The sequence below is a fragment of the Ambystoma mexicanum genome, chromosome 5p (assembly GCF_040938575.1).
Source record: "Ambystoma mexicanum isolate Mex_15411 chromosome 5p, UKY_AmexF1_1, whole genome shotgun sequence".
Taxonomy (NCBI): Eukaryota; Metazoa; Chordata; class Amphibia; order Caudata; family Ambystomatidae; genus Ambystoma; species Ambystoma mexicanum.
The window spans coordinates 1,319,158,831-1,319,178,865 of NC_090930.1; the positions used below are offsets into that span (position 1 = coordinate 1,319,158,831).

Here is a 20,035-nt window from a genome sequence, read left to right on the forward strand (position 1 = left end):
GAGGTCAGAGGCAGATGTGGAGAAAGAGACAGAGACCAGCAGGAGGGAGGAAGGAGCGGCAAAGTATGGAGGTGATTTTTGGAGCAGTTGAGGTATTGGCTAGGGAGTGAAAGTGGCACTGCTGTGTTAGAGTGTGTGTTTGTATTAAAGGAGTGGCTAGAAAGATTAGTGTAAGGAGTAACTTTGAAGCAAATGGCCCTGTGTAAAAGGACGGAGTGTGAGTAGAGGGGAGGAGGGAGTAGTGATGTTGAGGTGCGAGCAGTAGTGTGGAAAAAGAAGTAGTGCAGAGGAATCGGGCAGAATTGTGGAGAAGGAAGCAGTATAGTATGGGAGGTAACATCAAAGTGTAAAGGCAAGAGCTGGGACTGAGAACATCAGAGAGATAAGAGATTGACGAGAAGAGTGAGGAGAAATGGAAAAAAGGGATGAGTAGTAAAGGGAGAGGTGAAAGTGAGCATGTGCTAGACAGGGCTTGCATCCAACAGGGTATTTGTAAGACACAATTGCTAAATCCCAATATTAAACACTGGATAGAGTTGGAAAAAGTAGGACGTCCCTGAGGAGTTTAGAGGGATAAATCGTTCTGCGTTTAGGTTCTCACCAGTAGAAGATAGAAATAGACATTAGCGGTCAATCTTCTGTATCTACTAACATGGGGTCAGAGGTGCCAGGGTTAGGGTGGAATTGCGATACAAGACGAGAGAGAGATAGAAGCCTTCGTGCCCACAAGAACTTCAAAAAAATAACTTGAACTACCTCTGTGACTGATTTGTGTGCTGACTGTGACAGTATTCATGGATGAACACGCATGTTCATTGTAGCCCATTCAGTTCCATGGCCAGAGTTCTGCCATGTCGGTGTGCCTGTGCAGACACCTGAGGTACCCCTTAAATTGTACTGAGATAAACTTGATTAACATTTAAGTCAGGAGATTCTGGGCGGGTTCTGACCCAAGTGAGCGCCACTTCCCCAATAAAGGCTGCTGCAGAGGCGTGCTTGTGGGCATTTTGTCGTACAATGTGTAATTTGTGGATGACCACCAGGCAATGCTGCCTAATATATGGCAACGGCCCCACCATACTTATTTGCCATGTAAATAAAGACGTGTCAATCATGCCCTCAATATGAATCAGGGCTCATGGCCCTTCTTGGAGATGGTGCCCCAGACATGTACTTTAACTGGATGCTTCGATGCAGACTTGTTCAAAGGGGGCCTTTCCCTCCTGCAGGCCATCTAGTTGAACCATTCTAGGGTGACGGTAGTCTCTTCTGTGAAAAGAGCTAACTCAAAGTTTTTCCCATCTCTGTCCAGACCTTCATGTTGGTCAGATGCTTACTTTCTTGACACCGCGGATAAAAGAGCAGAGCCTGCGGAGTCAGAAAAAGACTTGTTTACTTTATAATAAAATAATAAGCACAGTTCAGGTTACCACCCAAACATAACACAAGGGGAGAGCCCAAGGGGTCAGAATAAGGCATGTATAATAAAGGAAAATAAGGCTGTCCTGGTTACCACCCAAACATGATGCACAGGGTGTGGGGAGTAAGCCCAAGGATTCAGAATAGGTTTTAGTCATAATAAAAATAAAATAACTCTGTCATGGTTACCATGCAAACATAATGCACCGGGGAAGCCCACAGAATCAGGATAAGGATGGTTATAATTAAGGAAATGAGCACTGTCCTGAGTACCCCAAAACATAAGGCAATCAGGGAGCCCAAGGAGTCAGAATACGGCACGATTATAATAAAAGGAATGAAAACTCTCCTCATTACCACCCAAGCACAATGCACAGGGCGATGGCCAAGGAGTCAGAATAAGACAAGATTATAATAAATGAAATGAACATTGTCCTGGTTACCACTCAAACATCATACATAGGGAAGCAAGAACATTCAAAAGAAGGCATGGTTATAATAAAGAAAATGAACAATGTACTGGTTATCACTCAAACAGAATGCGCAAGGCGGTTGCCCAATGAGGCACGGATATAATGAAATAGATGACTGACCTGTTGACCACCCAAATACAACTAACCTTGCAGCCCTTCAATTTCAGCCCAGATCCTCACAAGCAAGGTAGATTACACGTATGCTGACCTTCATTCTGTGATATTGCAACAGGGTCCCCTTTAGCTGCTAAACAGTCCTCAGGTTGTCTTGTTGCAGTTATTATCTTTCAACGATGTCTACAGCGAAGCCACAGGACCACCACCTGATGTCAGTAAACAGGGTAGTAAATACAAATCCATCACCATGCAATCCAATTATCTACCTCAGGCACCAAATGTAGACACAGCTTTAATTTCCATACAGCTAAGCAGAAACTGACAACAAAACTGGCATAGTATGCCTATCTCAAACATGTGGACCTCGAGCACAGAACTCTGAGTGTATTAATAGGGTTTCACATAAAGAGCACTAAACAGAAGAGTCAGTATGATACATTTAGTCAGTTACATTAACAATGAATTTCATAACAGAGCATCCTGGTGCCATGGAGGGCATGGCTTTTACAGCACCGTTTGAGATCTGTATCTCACCCTATCCACAGGACACAGACCAATGCCTCTAATGGATCTTTGTATTGCATATAACAATACCTGATCATTTACTTATTGTCCACGTGTTTCCTGTTCCGGTTCGCAAATGGCTAAACACAGTTTCATGTGAAGACTTGTGGTTGCTTGTGGTCTCATGCAGAAGGGATGTGACCAAGCAGTTTGGGCTGGACTGTCCCCATTGCGGTGGGTCCAAGCCTGATTTTCACATAGTCTTTCCACTTTCTGTAATGGCTCAGCAGATAAATAACAATGGTCTGGGTGCTTGCCCAGAGCGATGCTAGAGGTATTGATTAATAATTCTAAACCTTCCATCAATGAACTCTTTTGTTTTGTCTAATCACGCCGAGTGTGATAGATATACCCAGATGTGGGTTGCATGCCTGCTGGGCCTAGAGACCCAAGCTGCGCCTCACTGATAACACCCAATGAGGCTGAAACATGTCATGAAGTTGTTTGTGGTATCATGCAGAAGGGATGTGACCAAGCAGTGTAGGCTGAACTGCCCCTTTTGGGGTGGGACCAAGTCAGATTTGAATATGGTCTTTCCCCTTACTGTAATGGCTTGGCAGGCTGAAGAACGATGGTATGGAGGGTTGCCCAGAGCGATGCCAGAGTTTAAGATTAATTCTGAACCTTCCAGCCATCACCTCTTTTGTTTTGTTTATCGCTGAACATACCTGCATTTCAGACAGAGGCTTTCATCATGTATGTATGACCTTATGGACTATCATTCATGCATGTTCAAATCAATAAAACCATTCACACTCCCCCTCCCGAAATATGGCTGTGGCCATTATGCCATCACCCAATTGTTGCTTTGTTTTGACAACAGTACTGTACAACAATTACCCATCCTGACGTTTACTTCTTCTCTTCTGTGATTGTACCTTCTCACTGGCATGGTAGAAGATGACAGAATGCATGAGGGAAATCCTGGCAGTGAAGAGGCATTGTGGAATGCCCAGCACCACAAAGCTTATTCAGCTGGACACTCACCCCTGGACTGTTGCATTTAAGCATTTCAGGGGCAGCAGGTACAGCAGGGTTAGCAGGTGAAGTAGCTGACAAGTTGCCATGCTCAATGAATAGTCATAGGGTCCGATTCTGAACTGGCTACCTCAAATGGAGTACAAAAGTCAGAGGAGGGGTCTGCAGAGTAATTGTTTCATGGATCACTATTTTAAGGACCGCCATCAAGGCTTAGAGCCTTAATATGGGCTAAATGACATTTTACATCCGGGTAGACAGAAATCGCTCATGTGAAGAAGTGCAACCACCTTGCAAGAGGCCAAAATTGGCACTGGGTGGAAAGTTCACATGACCATATCAGCAGAGCATCCTCACTCTACAGCAACTTAAATGGGATGAGTTAAGAGAGATACCTTAGGAGAGACAGTAAGTAAGATACTGTGGAATATACAGAGATCTTCCCACAAACCACAGAAACGTGGCACACTACATTAACTGATGATATCATGATACTGTATTGCGCAATCAGCATTGCTGCTCCAAGTGTGTCTGTTTCTGTTTTTGGATTAACCTTTGGCCACTTATTTCCTTCTGTTACAAAAGCAACATAAAAAAGTAAATCAAATAAATTAAAAATGCAAAAAAACATCAGCATTGGGTAGCAAGGAATTTCAAACATGAAGGGAGAACTGGTTGCACTATGCATGGCACAAGAGGAAACAGACCAATCTCCCAGCGATACACGCCGTGGGATGAATTGCAGCTATCTGAAACTGTGACACCATTATAATGTTAAGAAGTGTATGACAGATTTTAATAAAGAGGTCTGTTTATTTAAATTCTGTAGTTCTGTAATAAATAAAATACAAAAACACAAGGCCAAATCAAAAAGGCATTGGGGAGGTGGTTTTTGACCAATCTCTTATCACTCCTCTTTATTCGGATGCCCATGTCCTATTCACTTGCCAATCAAATGCCATAAGCATGAAGCCTGTCAAAGCGAGGATGAGTATTAATACATCCCGATACATGAGGATTCCCTCAGACTAAAGCTTGCTTATGATCCGAGTGGATTTCATTCAGTGCCACACCTTAGAGAGAGTGGATGGGTGCAGTTAGTTTCTCTTTAGGCATATCTACGATGGAAGAAAAAAATCAAGCAAAGGTCATTTAATAAAGCAATACGTCTTGTCTGTGACAAAGGGTGCATTGTACATCGGTGAATATTACAAATACCCATGGCAAATTCTGTATACGGCAGACTATGGTCATTCTCTTGTTCAAGGATTGATTTTGTTTTTACCCAAGGGCAATATTCCTGTAGAAAGAAGAGTGACCAAAGTGATACAGTAACCTTCTCACATGCCTGAAGCATGGAATATTAGCAGCACCATCTAGTCTCAGGCCATCTACCAGCTATTGTATGTAAACATTCTCTTCTGTGTTGGATCACAGTCTCATCCAATCCACCAAATCGGTGGTTTAGTGCTCCCAAACAATCTATTTCTACTAATCTGAGATGAAGGACCAGGTTAGAACACAATCATCTTTGTTTTTGTATTTACATTTATATTTATGTGTATATTGCAAAACCCTAGATAGGAAGCAGCAGAGCTTAGTACAAGTAATTTGGGTTTAACAGATATCAAGGGAAGGGAGGTTACAGATTATAGTATTTTAGATGTCCTGTACTTCAAGGAGGATATGTAGACGGGTGTAGCAGGTCCTATGTGACCACCAGGTTCTCCCCGAAGAGCAGAGACTTGAGTTCCTTCCTGGACGGCTGGAGTGTTGGGCCAGCCCTGAATCCAACCAGGGTGGTGGTTGAGTAGCCTGAGGTATAGCAAGTGAAGGCCTGTTTTCTCTTTGTGTGTCACTTTAATCACAATCCTGGCAATGGTCTAGCTCTTAGAGGAGTGTATTCCACCTGAGGCTGCTGCACATTTAGCCTGGTGTTTGAGTATTTGTTTTATATGTGATGCATGCAATTTTGAAGAGTCTCCTGGCTGGAACGGGTAGCCAGTGTAATTCTCTTAGGATGGGGGCGATGTGGACACATTTCTTAGTTCCCGAAATGAGATGTGTAGTGGTTTGTTGAACAGCCCTGGAGAGAAGGGGAGGCTAAAGGTCAGTCCAGAGTGTCAGTGAGGAGGGCATTCTTCCATCGAGGTATGAAATTACAAGAGCCTGGATAGGTGTTCCGAAATCCTCCGGTTGGAGGTAGGGTGTTATCTTCCAAAGTTCGGAAGTAGTCCTAGCTGATAACAGTCATTCTTTGTTTGTTGATATGTGGCCGGAAGGTGGGATTGCTGTCTGTAATCAACCCGATTGATTTGGCACATGAGGCCAATGGAGGTGTGAATCCATCAAGGTGCATGTCATTCAGACACCCTTGGATGGACTCCTCTTTAGATGGATGGCCCAGGACGAATGCCATTTTGATCTGTTGAGTTTCAGTAAGGTGCTTGTCATCCAATCTTGGATGGAAGTGAGGCATTTCCTAAGGCGTGAAATGTCCTGGGTACAATTGACTTTGAGGTATAACTATATCTTTGGCGTATTGGTACAATTAGATAATAGTGTCATTAAAAAGTGACCAGATTGGTTAGATATAGATACTGAAGATAACTGGGATGAGTAGTGACAGATTTAAAGTTACCCATCTGGTCTGCTTGGTATCTGTCGGAGAGGTAGGAGGTGAAACAATTGAGGACTGTGTCTGTGAAACCCATGCTGCCTGCGAGTGGGATGAGTGTGGCATGGTCAACCCTGTCAACCACGGAAAAGAGATCAAGGAAACAAATGGCAAGATTCATCTTTATGCATGATAGGGAGAGCATTATTTATGACATGGATGGTGGCAGGTTTCATTTTGCATCTTGGTCTTTATCTCGTTTGTTTGTCTCTGAGCACTAATCACAATGATTTTACCAATTTTAATTACCAATGTCATCAGGATCCAGAGTGGGATTTTTGAGGAGTGGGTTGATAAAGCCTGTTTTAAGGTAGTTGGTAAAATGACCTGTTCGGCGATGGATTGACTATTTGGACGATTGGGATGAGGACGGATTCTGAGGATTGCTTCATGATGACAGAGGGAAGGATGTTTCCATTGTATGAGGTAGGTTTTAGTGATGCAAGAGTGTCAAAATGGTCTTTGTTGGTGAGGGGTGTAAAGGGTTGTGTAGTGTCAGTTGGAATCATGAGTATGTTCCCTGACTTTATCTATCTTGATGATGATGAAGTTGCTAATTGCATGACTTTTACTGTCAACTCAGGGATTATAGAGTCTGGAGCAACATTTGACTGCCACAAAAAGGACTTTGCTCCTCTTAGTGAATCCCGAGATAGTTGTGGTGTACTACTCAGCTTCAGCTTCAGTGATGGGTGCCTGGCGAGTACTGTGAGGATTTGTCTTTTGATTGTAAGAATTCTGAGGATAGGGCATAGAAATCTTTGTTTGGATTCACTACATGTAGGTGGGCTCCCCACTTATCAATTGGATCATATCTCACTCTGAGACCATATGTGAGGAACTCAAGGTGGCAACAAGTAAGACAGACACAAGTGATAACAGTTCATGGTGTTTATTAACCAACGAATGCTGGTATACAGGTTGGAGAAACGCCTATTCTAAACCTAAATCTAAGATGGGTGCAAGCGTCAACCATCAAATGAAAAATAAGGCAGTTCTAGTGGTGTTGTGTCAAATCAAAGGGGCCTATACTAAGAAACCTTTTGCCAAACCTTAAAACTACTACACAAAGGGTGTGGTATAGTTCTCAAGAAAAGAAATAAGTGTTCTCAAATAATATGTCAGGATGTGGTAGCCTCGGTCTCCCTTCCCCATGTTTTGAGTACGGGATAAGATGGGAGATGGGAGCACAGTATGGTATTGGGTTTCTCTAGCACGAGGCGACAGTTCCAATGGCAGTTCTCAGGACCGTTGATGACCAAATCTTGTTTCCTTTGAAAAGTCTCTTGCCTTTGGGGCCTGAGGTGTTCAAATAACAAAAACACAAGTTCCTCTAACCAAGTTAAATGTTCTTTAGGGTGATAATGGTTCACCCCTGGGTCCCCCTCTTCTGGGCGCTGACTCTTCTCAATTGTAATCCAAGGTTCAGATAGGGTGATGGTTTAACCTCTGGTTCCCCCTCTTCTGGGCGCTGACCCTTCACGTATCGTATTCCTCAATTTATATGTCAGTTATTTTCTTATTTGAGGTTTGGATGATAGCTTCAGTACTGGATCTCCCTTGGTCTGGCTCAGACCCCTCTTGACTGTCAGTACTCAGGGGATGGCTTCTCCCCAGAATCTCCCTCTGCCGGGGTGACTGCTAGTTCTTCAGTGATAGCTTCATCCTTGGATCCCCCTCTGCTAGGCTCTGACCCCTCTCGATTCTTAGCCTCCCTTCACCGGGTTTACTGTGGCTCTCAATCAAGGTGATAGTGGCTCACCCATGGGTCCCCCTGTTCTGGGCGCTGACCCCTCTTTACTTTCAATGTTCTCTTTTTACAACATTCAAGGTTTGCAGGAGACACCTCCCTTTCTTTCACACTGCTGATAAATCATAGTCTTTCAATTGTACAGGGATTTTGATTGACCCTCTGTATGACCACTTTGACCTATTTCGCTAGCCCTCATACAGCCTTCTGGTAATTGTAGCTGGGCTCAGATGGGGATCAAAAAGAGTCTCTTGAGTCAGCACCCACGTGGTGCCGGTTTCCCCCTTTTGCATATCTCCCCTTCACACTTTCTAAAGTTCATTGAACATGGTTCAAACTTGTTACTTCAGTGATTTTCACTCAGCACAACCCGGGTCTTATCGGTTCTCTCCTCCACTCACCGGCTGTGATGAACAGCTTGGCTTTTCTCTCTGGAGTCAAGGCCGGTACAACAGGCCCAGGAGCTTCCCTCACTCCTGCTTATCGGCATAGGTTTTGCCTGTGTACTGTTGACATCTGTTGCAAGACACTTGTGCTATGTTTGCGGTTTTAGCTCTCTTCCACGAAGGTTCTGTGGGTCTGGGATGAAAAGGGCAAGGTCACTTCTCTCCTCTCCACCCTCTCGATTCCTTCCGCCTTTCTCCTTATCTTGAACTGCCACGCTTGATTAGCAGTCTCATCGTGCAGTCTGACGCGCTCGTTCTGCGCTTTCCTGCTCCACCTTTTATCCCTGTGGTGAAAAGGAAGGGCGGTCAGGTGTGTGTGATTTAGGTTAATTGCCTGACTTTGCCTGACCCTTGGGTTGGGACATGTCAGGTAAACAAATTTAACATTAGTCTGGTTTTGATCACAGTTCACAAAAGTGTTAGTTTCTTGTCTTGGGTGTGTAAAGGTGTTTGTGTTGGAAAAGCAGGGGGTTGAAATGTCAAAGTATCCTATGGGACGGGACAGGGAAATTTTGTTAAATGGACAAGAATTATTGGGATGGAGAACAGAACAGAGGGGATTGTGGGAACAGTAGTGTTCTGTCACAGTGGATTGGATGTTCGGAAAATGACAATCAGAGGGACGAGATTGGTAGGGTTTTTCGGGATCGTCAAATGAACAAGGGGGTTGTGGGAACGGTAGTACTTTGTCTGATCAGGTTGGGAGCGCGGAAAATAATAATTAGCGGGATGGGAAGAATGGGGAGTATTCGAATGGAGACCGGTGAAACAAGGATTCAGGGAGTTATGCTTTTTGAGTGTAACTGGGTTTGGGACCTTAGAGGATTGATTACGTAGGGAGATGTTGTGGGATCTGGGCTGGAGAGATCTAATGGGAGGAAGGGAGGCAGATGCATTGCAGCCCATGAAAGCCTCAGATATCCCGCCCTTCACTCCTTCTCTAGCACAATACTACGTCTCCTTTTGGGCATCCTCCTGAGCATAACCCCAGGCTCCCCTACCCAGGTGATCTTTCCCAGCTCGTCTGCATTCAGGGATAAGATAAGAGAGGGTCAGTCCTTTTTTGGCCACCTGAATAAGGGTATCTCAGGGTTAGCTGGGGGGAATACCCTCAGTTTTCTCACAGTACTTTGTAACGCCTTTTAGGTGAGGAGATCCTTGTGTTTATGGGATGTCACAATGGGATGAGGCATGCAACCTTGGGCTTGTCAGCAGTATGAATGTTCTGTGGTTTGTCAGTTGATCCTGTGAACTTGGTGAGTGTTTACCGGTTTGTCCTGACTCTGAATATTAATTAATGATAACTCATGCTTCGCTTCTGTAACTGAACCTGAAGAAATAAACTACCAGCTGACACTATCTACCTGACTCCTGCTTGGCCTCTGCAAACTGCACCATAGTTATAACATATATTCAATTAAAATTACCATTGGTATTCCATAAAACGTACACATGATCAATAAGTAAGAATCATGTGCATAATGTGATCTAGAAATGTAAAACAATTAAAATGATTTTAGTTTAAAATGGCACTGGGCACATTCCCATTTATACAATTAGATAACCAAGATCATAACCCCCAGAGGTTCGAGACGTTCCAGGGTGTATTTGCTCTTGCACAAAGTGCCAATACCCGCTTTTAAGAAGTGTCTACAGTGCCACATGTGATTAGGCCAGTAGGGAAAAAAGGAAGAACAGAGCTGGCTTACATTGGAAGAGTGAGCACCTTTAGAGGAGGGGGATTAAAGTCGGATCTAACATGATTATACCATGGGCAGAAGAAAAGAAATTGCATTACAGTTTCCAAGTGTATGTCATTTCAAAGACAGGTGCATTTCTCAAATGATTTGCCTTGCCATTTATCTAGCCATAGCCAGTGGTAGAAGCCCCATCCTAAATCAAATATGTAAAACTGTCTCCTTTAATAGGCATGTTATTCAAATAAAACCAACTTGCTAGCGGTGCCACATTTAAAAGAAAAGGGGTTACTGTCATTATTGCACCCTCATCATGTGTAGTAGTTAGCAACGGGTTCATTCTAACCCACATGACTTTCTTTCCACTGTAAGGCAAAAATATGTGTGTTGCATCCAACTGCAACTTGGCTAAGATAAGGTTTAGGTCAGACAGCCATGGCCTCGCTATGGCACGATCGCAGTCCAGGTGGTTCGACGATTGGACAGATCGTTGTGGGTGTTAAGTCAAACAGAGCTCAATTCCATTGTGATATGTGGCACTTCCAGATCCTTATGAAGGTAGTACGGTAAAATTGAATGTGTTACCCTCAGTTGGTGCTTCGGGAAGCATATTCCGATATTTGGAAAGGGTTCGGTTATTCTACTCACGTGACTGCGTAATCAAATGGGCAGTGTTTTTAAATAATCCTGATGGGTTGCCTGGTTATTTGCTTGCTACACTCAAAACAGCACCAGTTACTTGCAACACGCATTTCTTTATTCATCAAAAATTCTACCCGAGGTAGGCGCAACTAGATTAGTTTGATATTACCATATCACTCATATCATTTTGTTACCTGCTCGGGAGATTTTCATAAGGGCATCACTGCTGATTTAGAGGGGTTGATATGTTATCAATGAATCAATCAATTATATTTTTCGGTGACACCCATATACATAAATACACAAGGGCAATAAACATTTAAAATGCACATCTCAAATATAAATAAAAAGTAAACCAATTAAAACACATAGCCAATTTGTAATACTAGCATATCATCAATACAATGTGGTCAATTTCTGCAGTGCCACTGAAAGCCTAGATATTAACACAATTTCATTGACATATAAAAGTTTGGGACGCACACTTTGACGGAGCTGCAGGATGTTGGGCTAAACTCTTTTCATTGGAGTATGCTTGTGTACAGTGAAAATCTACTGTGTCGAATACTCATCCAAGATGCCACCCGCTAGTGATACTAAACCTCAATTTAGCTCACCCCCCTGACTCATACCTGACAGCCACTAAATTCTCATCACATGGTTCTATCGGACGAGACAAAATCCCTGTGGTAAATATAGGTTTTTATAGGCACCTGGGAAGTACTAGGAAGTACTGTTGTGCTGTGCCTGTGTGCCGAGGACTTTCTGCATGCGAGGATTTCGCTGTGAATTTTCGTTTGTGTCTGTAAAAAGAGCTGTATGCGCAAGAGGAAGGAACTGGAAGCGAAACGCTGGTGACTGGACTGCCACTACCAGAATTCTCTGCTGCTTGACCCTTGGGACCCCGCCCCCTGCCTCCCCGCCCTCCCTGCCAGCCAATATAGCACCGTGTGCGTGCGCACCTGCGCGCACACCTGGGAAGTACTAGGAAGTACTGTTGTGCTGTTAGGCTGAGAGGGTGTGGGGCGAGGGGGGCTTCTGTTCAAACAAAAGTTATACCTTCGCAGGCTGCATTTTTAGGGCCATAGAATTAAGGGGTGTTTTTTTGGGGTTTTTTGGGCGCGCCTCAGCAAGTGGCCTCTCAAGTGGCCTGTTTCGCCTGTTTAGCCTGTGGGTTTGCGGATCAGGTAAGAAGCTTGATTTCCGCATGTTTGACTCCCTACTCTCTGTAAGCACTATGATAGGCGTATGTGAATGAAAATAGGCACTATTTAGTTGAATTCATGAAGTGGATAGAGTAAAAATGAGTGTAAAGAAAACTGTTATAAGCAAGCAGCAATTGGGTATAGTACCGCTTACCAAACAAATGGCTACCAGGATGAGCGTAGCTCGCGCCGCTGCGGCGTGTAATCTAGGCTCACCATATTCAACTGAGGACCTTATTGAATGTGCTAACCAATGTTCATTAGAGCAGAAAATGGAAGTTATAGCCCAAGAGGACGGGTCTAATGCGGAGCTGATTGAAAGCTCACAATCATTGTTTGCAGAAGACGGGGATTCAAATGGGTTAAATCAGATTGTTAACCTAGAAAATAACATGGAAAAAGCAATTAATGTGAGCAGTGAGAATGTTGATACTCCTCAAGTCTTTCACACTGTTGATAGTTCTCTGCTGGCGTTGTCACAGCACTTGGATAGGAACATGCTGGATGGACTGGTGAGTGAATGTCATGATAATTCAGCACGCATAACAGAGATCACAAGCAATGAGATACAATTATCAATACTATCAGAATTGAAATCTCAGTCGAATTTATTGAAAGAAATGGTGATGGCATTTATAGCATTACCAGACTTTATCAATGACCTGATGAACAGGACACAGAATGAGACAATAGAAAAAATGCAAAATTCCGTGCCTGCTCATAAAAGAGCAAGTACTTGGATGGATGTTATAGACAAAGAGTCGATATATGATAAGGAATTGACTAGTAAGGTCACAAAATCTGATGTGTTGCCTATTAAGACACCCCAGGTAAATGTACAAAATTGCAATATGCCAGAGAAGAATATGGATCCTATTTTGGTAGAAAATATGGCAAATACTGAAGCGGATATTAATAAACCTGCCGCTGTGACGATAATAAGTGATGATGATAATTCCAGGTTTGTTTAAAAAATCTCTAAAAGGAAGGAAAAAAAACAAAGGAAAAAACAGGCAAAAATGGCTAAAGTGAGTAATATATCCTCGAGAAAATTTCTGAGAAATGTGGACATACGTAAGGCATGGCCAGACTGTCAGATAGTTGACAAAAGTAAGAATGATCAAGAACAAAACAAATCTAGTGATAATTTAATTAGTGAGATAGCCAACGATACAGAGATTGATAGTAATGTTGGCAATGGTTGTATAGTTAGACCTAGTTATAGTGAAGGCTCTTTCACGCTGTCAGAGGTTCTGAAAAACAAAGCAACATCTGAAAGAATTGACAGCAATCTTTGAGCCTTAGAAAGAGGAGTACAAGATATTTTCGATATTTTTAAAAATCCAGACGCTCCTTCAAGGCCAAATACGCCTGTTCTAATGTCACAATATGAGCCGCCATTCAGTAAGTCATTGCCTAGTTCTACTACTATTACTGAAAAGAGTATACTGCAAGGGACTAAAGAGGCACTAGACTCATTAGCTCATCCTAAAGAGTCACATGAAAGTAAACTACCAAAAGACTCCTCAGATGAGTCCAATGGGCATGTCTTGAAAGACACATGATTGAGTAACGAAGCAATAAGCCTGTTAATTGAAAACCTACTGAAACAAAAGTATAAAGATCCAAACAGTGTGCTGCATGTCTCAAATACACTGCCAAAAGAAAATGCTCAAAGTATGAATAAAGGAAGTCATACACAACCTGACGGTGGAGTAACAGATGAGCACAACATAACTGTTAGAGAACAAATAAGTCTGATAGAAACACAGAAGAAAACAATCACTGATCTAGAGGCGGCCACCAATGTTACAAATAATGCCCCCCAGTTAAATAGAGCAGATTTAAGCACGCTCGTAGAAGAAATATTATATCAAAAACTCAAAGAAACCAGATGCCAATTTCCAATAGTTGACGATGTAAAGCAAGGCAAAGATTTACAGAAGAATCATACAACCCACCAGTATATAGATCATAAAAAGGATGGGTTTTTATTAGACGCTTCGTATGATCCGAATCAATGGAATAAAGAGGCCAAGAGACCAGTTACGCAAAATTTAAGAAGGCCAGCCTTTCCAAATGAACCTAGCCTTATAATGTATTATGTGTTTGATGAGGGTGGTCCGCGATCCCTAAACAGACACTACCTTTTATCCTTATTTGGGTAAATTCCCGAATTAAGCTTGATAACAACAACAGACATTCAACTTGTGGATTTCATACATAATGAGAGGTATGATTATGTTAGATTAATCATAACCTTTCCACTGTTAAGGGCACTACTACTGAAGGAGGCAGGTTCCCTACAGAAGAGAGGTGTTGACGTACAAAAATATCAGGAATCTCCGCAAAAGGATGTTGACACAAGAAAACATGAATATAATGTTCAAGAAGTAATAGGACATAGCATAGATAAACATGGATCCCAGGTACTAACCACTAAGGTGCAAGACAGATTAGTAACAGACGTAGCTAAGTCCCAGTTGAGTGCAGGAATGGAGATCACTAGCAATATCATTGCGTGACTCCATAGAAAATTTGAAATCTGCAAAAATATCACTTTGACAAAGTGATGCCATTTAGCCTAATTTCCTGGAACACAAGAGGATACTTACATATTGTGGCGAACAAAACAATTGTGACTATACTTGAGGAATTTGATTCTGTGTTACTACAGGAAACATGGGCAACCAACAATTTGCTGTGGGATGGTTATGGAATCATAAACTTAAAAGCGATTAAAGGACCAATAGGTCGACCCAGTGGAGGGATGCTTATGGCATACAAATCTGATGTAAATATTACTATGCTAACTAATCAACAACTATTGGAATGTGTAATAATTGGTACATTCAAAATACGAACTACACAAATGATAATAGACATCATGATAATAAACATATACTGGAATGCAGCCCCTCACTCAAATGACCAGCTAGTTGATGTTTTGGAGTCGTTGAATAACAGAATTACGGCCTGGCTAGAGCAATATCCTATGGGCGCCCTTATATTGGCAGGAGACTTGAATGCAGATTGTGAGTTAGGGCATTCTGACATTTCATGGACACTAACATCTATAAATCCTAATTCTGCAGCAGCATCTTGTAAACGATATAGAGGTAGTCTATGGATGGATTTTGCTTCAAGTTGGGGTTTACAACCCATGCATAATACAAGTCCCACATGGAAAGCCAGAGGATTGAGCTCTATATTAGATTACATAATAGTCAGTAATCACTTTCTCTTAGATAGCTGTAATATGAAAGTGCAAAGCTGTAAGGAAAGCGATCATGCAATGATATCTATACAGTTTCCCCGGAATAAACAAAAAGCGATGGAAGAATTATGTGATATGCGTATAGAAATAAATGTAGCGGGTAATAGAGTGAAATGGACACCGCATAACCTCGAAAAGGTTAACTCTCTGTTACTACAAGACTATGGGCCTCATTTCGACCCAGGCGGTAAGTTACCGCCTGGGTCGTACCTTTACCACCATGGCGTAAACTACGTTTACGCCATGGTGGTTGGCGGACTTACCGCCCCATTCCGAGGTTGGCGGGGCGGTAAGTCCCCAATCCCCATTTACCCTTCCCCATTCCCATTTTTGCCCCATAGGGCATAATGGGAGTGGGGAAGGCGTTAATTACGCCACCGTAAATTACGGTGGCGTAATTAACAACAAGGTCCCTTAGCGCCATGGATTTTAACACCTGCTAAAAGCAGGTGTTAAATCCTCCATGGCGCTAAGGGACCTCGGAATCAGGCGGTAAGGGTCGGCGCTGTTTACGCTGCCGTAAACCCCTTACCGCCTGGGTCGGAATGAGGCCCTATATGTCCTATCCAATTGAATGGAAAATGTTTACATATACTGGCGGGGTCTTTAAAGACTACATACAAGAAACGCTAGACAAATGTAATGTAAAGAAAATACATGACCAAGTACCCATGATTAAAAACATTAATGTATTTGACATTGATGTTAAAAAAAGAAAGGCGGAATTGCGTAAAGAGGTGCGTAGTCTGAAAAAGTCTAAGTGCAATTTAGTTGAAATTACACAAAAAATTAAGCAATGTAAACAGATATATAAAAATTGGGTCATATCGCATCGTGCACACATGGCACAAAGAGATGGCGAAGCTATGATTGCAGCCATGAAGGAGAGTAACACACGTAAAACATGGTCTTTGATCAATGGCACTGAAACTACGCAACTGCAACTTTCTTTGAACCCTATAGCAGGAGACATATGGGTGAACTACTTTGAAGATTTATATAAGAGCTCACAGGTGCAAATGGTGAATAATTATAATAGCGATCAGGTGTGGTTGCTGGAAATTTCTATAAAGAAGATAATGACATATATAAAGAAGGTCAACTCTTCATCTACGCCAGGTCCAAATACTACTTTAAAGCATAATATCGTTTTATGGGCCAACATTTTGCACTGTTTATTCAAAGAGATTACAACAACTAAACAAATTCCGACTTCATGGAAGATGGCATACGTAATCCTAATATTTGAAAAAGGTAACCGCTTAAGTCCACTAAATTATCGTCCAATAATGATATCAGATGTTGAATCAAAAATATTTACTGCAATAATATTAGAAGAAATAAATACCTGGATTGAGACTAATAACATACTGGACCCATGACAAATAGGATTTAGGCAAGCCATGGGAACAGAAATAGGAGGCTTGATAGTTGCAAGTTTACAGGCGAAGGCCAAAGCAAAAGGTAACTGTGCACTTTATATAGCATCAATGGATCTCTCCATGGCTTTTGATAAAGTAGATAGAGGCACGCTATGGAGAACTTTAGACAATCTGGGAATGGATAAAAGGCTACTGGAACTTATAATAAAGCTATATTAAGACACCGTAATGAGAGTGCGCTTAAGTAACAGAGGCTTACTATCAGAACAAATTAAAGCAAATAATGGATTGAGGCAGGGATGTAGGCTAGCAGCCACTCTTTTTAATCTCTACGTATCTCAGATAGGAAAAACCTTGGATGTAAGTGGCTTAGTTTCACCAAAGATAGGTAAATCCATTATAAAGTGGATAGCATATGCAGACGACTTTCTTTTATTTGATGAGATAAAAGTAGGTCTGCAGAGAATGATGAATTCATTTGTAAATTTTATAAATGAAAGGAAACTGCTGGTAAATCCAAACAAAACCGTGATCTTTCACACCGGTGTGAAACCATTAAAACAAGATTCTCTGGTATTGTTTTGTGATGGTGTAAAAATAAAAAATCGTTCTGTACTTAGATATTTAGGATATACCTATACTAATACATACACTCTGAGTTACATGATAAAGGAACTTAAGAGGAAGACCTTGTGTATAGTTAATCAAATGATGGTAATTGAAAAAAATATGGCAAGTTTACATTAAGTGCATGCATAATTTTCTATCGAACTAAAGCCATACCAAGATTGACCTATGGTCTCGAACCTTGTTCAAATGATTTATTACCGTATTTGAAAACAATTTAAGCCTGCATATGGCGTAAAGTCCTAAGACATCTACCAAAATGCTTACCTATAGAAACAATAAGATATGAATTAGGCTTAACATCACTGAAAAGTATTGTATACCGTAAAAAGCTTCTATTATTGCGTAAATGTCTGATTGATAAAAAGAACACAATGTATCAATGTCTAGGAAATGATTTAGAGGGAGTTTTCATGAAAGAACTAAAAAAAATATGTGATAAGAAATTACTGGATTTAGGCCTTACAAACGAGACTCTATTAACAAATCCACGGAAGGTAAAAGAATTAATAAAAGCATATGATTGACTAGAGAACAACGTGGTGTTATTAAACTATGCCCTGTATTATCAAGTGATCTCCTTTTGGAAATGGTATGCAATTCCGGAGAAATACATAATGAAATATCCCTCCAGATCTTTCCGTAACGCAACAATGAGATTTTGTTTTAATGTTCTGAACACCTACGAAATACAGAGTATCAGAGTGAAAAATGATGCGACTTTTAAAATGTGTAGGCATTGTAACATATCAGGAACAAAAGAAACCCTGATACATCTGTTGTTGATCTGTCCTAAACTACTGAAACAACGAATAGAATATTTTTTCGAAATTTATTAATGATACTTCAAACGTTAACAGGGAGAATTTATGGTATGAGATGATGCATGGAAATTCAACGATACTGAAAATACGCATTAATGAATTCTTAGGGATAATATGTGATGTATCTTGAGGTTTGAATATACCCCAGTTGAATGAAATAATGTCACAAATCACTGATAACTGTTAAAAAGTTGTAAATGTTTTTTTTTTAATGAGGTTTTAAAAGTATAAGAAAGAAATTATGAATTTATATAAAAAGTTAGAATTTTAACCTTGGAATAGATTTTAAGATATTTTTAGGTCTCGAATGTACATATAATGATTGTTTGTTTTGATTGAAAAATTGTGTTTTAGAAGTTTGTAAATTATCTATTCTTGAGAAAAATTTGTAAAGGTTTGTGAAAAAAACAAAAACAATAAAGATAATAATAAAATATAGGTTTTTATAATCTACCACATCTGTTTCCTCTCGTTATTGCTGAGACAGGTCCATGAAGGAACAATGTAATGCACCCCTTTGTATCCCTAATTACTTGCTGTTAGATGAAGGTCTAGGCACTGTGATAATGTCCTATGTCACTCTCTAAACTAAAGTTGGGTATCTGTTATTATAGTGCAAAGGCTTTGCCATTCCAAACTATTTGCCATGGCTTTTCTGTTAGGTTTGGTGTGGTGAACTATCTAATAATGTAACAGGGCAGTATGAGTTGGAGCTAGTCCTATCACCTTTCTTGTATTTGGGGAGGATTCATGTGTCCTTCTAGCTTAATGGAAATATTGTCAATTTACCAAATACAGTGAAGGTCATGGGGAGGAACAGAACCTAAAACCTGGGCATTAAGTACAAAAGTCTAAAGGAATGTTATCGGGGCCAGCACTTTCATCATCTTGTTGGGAATCTAACGCAGTATTCTAGCAAGACTCTTAAGATCTGTGATTTTTCGATCTCCTTAAACAAAAGTTGCACAGTTACAAATAAACAGGGTTGTGAACTCTAGAAATGTGTACAATCCCCCCATCCCCCATAGAAATGGGAATTTGGCAGGCCTGCAGCTTTTAAGAAGACCCCCAGAGCTCATCTGCTAGGTTTGCTCCCCCATTCTTGAGGGTAAATGTATAAGAGAGTATAACTCCTCTGTGCTTAAAAGTGTCATGCGTGTGAGACTTTAGTATAGCCAAAGGAGATTTCGTTAGTTTTCTACAGTTGTGATCTAACCAGTTTATGGTAATATGTGAAAGGCTAGGCTTAGATGGGCAAACGGTAATATTACTTTTGCTTTTATTCATTACTTTGAAGAAAATCTCCCCTATCCTTACAGGTGTGGATGAGGTTTCCAGAATATCCTGACAATGCTGTTGAGCGTCATGCAGTGGGCCACAGATGGATTTAAATCGGCACAGTTTACTGAATGTCACCTCCTGTTTTGATGACCTCCAAACTTTGAGGCCGTCTACTGGGTGTACCCATGCAGCGTCACTGAAATGAGATATGATGGTGAGGGATCAATGCATAAATGCTGATGATCAATATCAAGCTAGTCTATGATCGGAAGCTCCTTTACCTGAAGCCAATTGTGGGTCGTTGTTAAAAGGTAGTCTGTGCAAGAATGCTATTATCGAAAGTGTATTTCGCAGGAATATCTTGAGACAATTTACCATCAATGTTTCTAAGATGTGCACTAATAAAAACACTTGTTGTCACAGACCGCTTATACTCATTCATTGGTCTTGTAAGATTAGAGAAGTGATAACATAAATATAATCTTAACAAAGGGGGGTCTGGGAATCTCTCTACCAGCACGAACACAGCCCAATGACCTGTTCTTGGGTGAATAACCCCTGGGAGAGACTCTACCAAGTCTTTAGCTCACTGTCCCTTTCACAGAGAAGAAATTTCCCCGCATATCAGCCTTTGTCCTGCCCAGGGGCAGTCCAGCGCCGAAATGCTAGGCAATTC

The 20,035-nt window shown here is 41.3% G+C and overlaps 1 long non-coding RNA gene across 1 annotated transcript in view; it reads left to right on the forward strand.

Annotated features, from left to right (window-relative positions):
• LOC138481538 (uncharacterized) overlaps positions 1 to 19,718 on the forward strand; it is a 208,869-nt gene extending 189,151 nt beyond the window's left edge. The window contains exon 6 of the long non-coding RNA XR_011274270.1: positions 19,398 to 19,718. This is a non-coding gene — a long non-coding RNA (uncharacterized lncRNA). The remainder of the gene's footprint in view (positions 1 to 19,397) is intronic.
• The last annotated feature ends 317 nt before the right edge of the window (positions 19,719 to 20,035 follow it).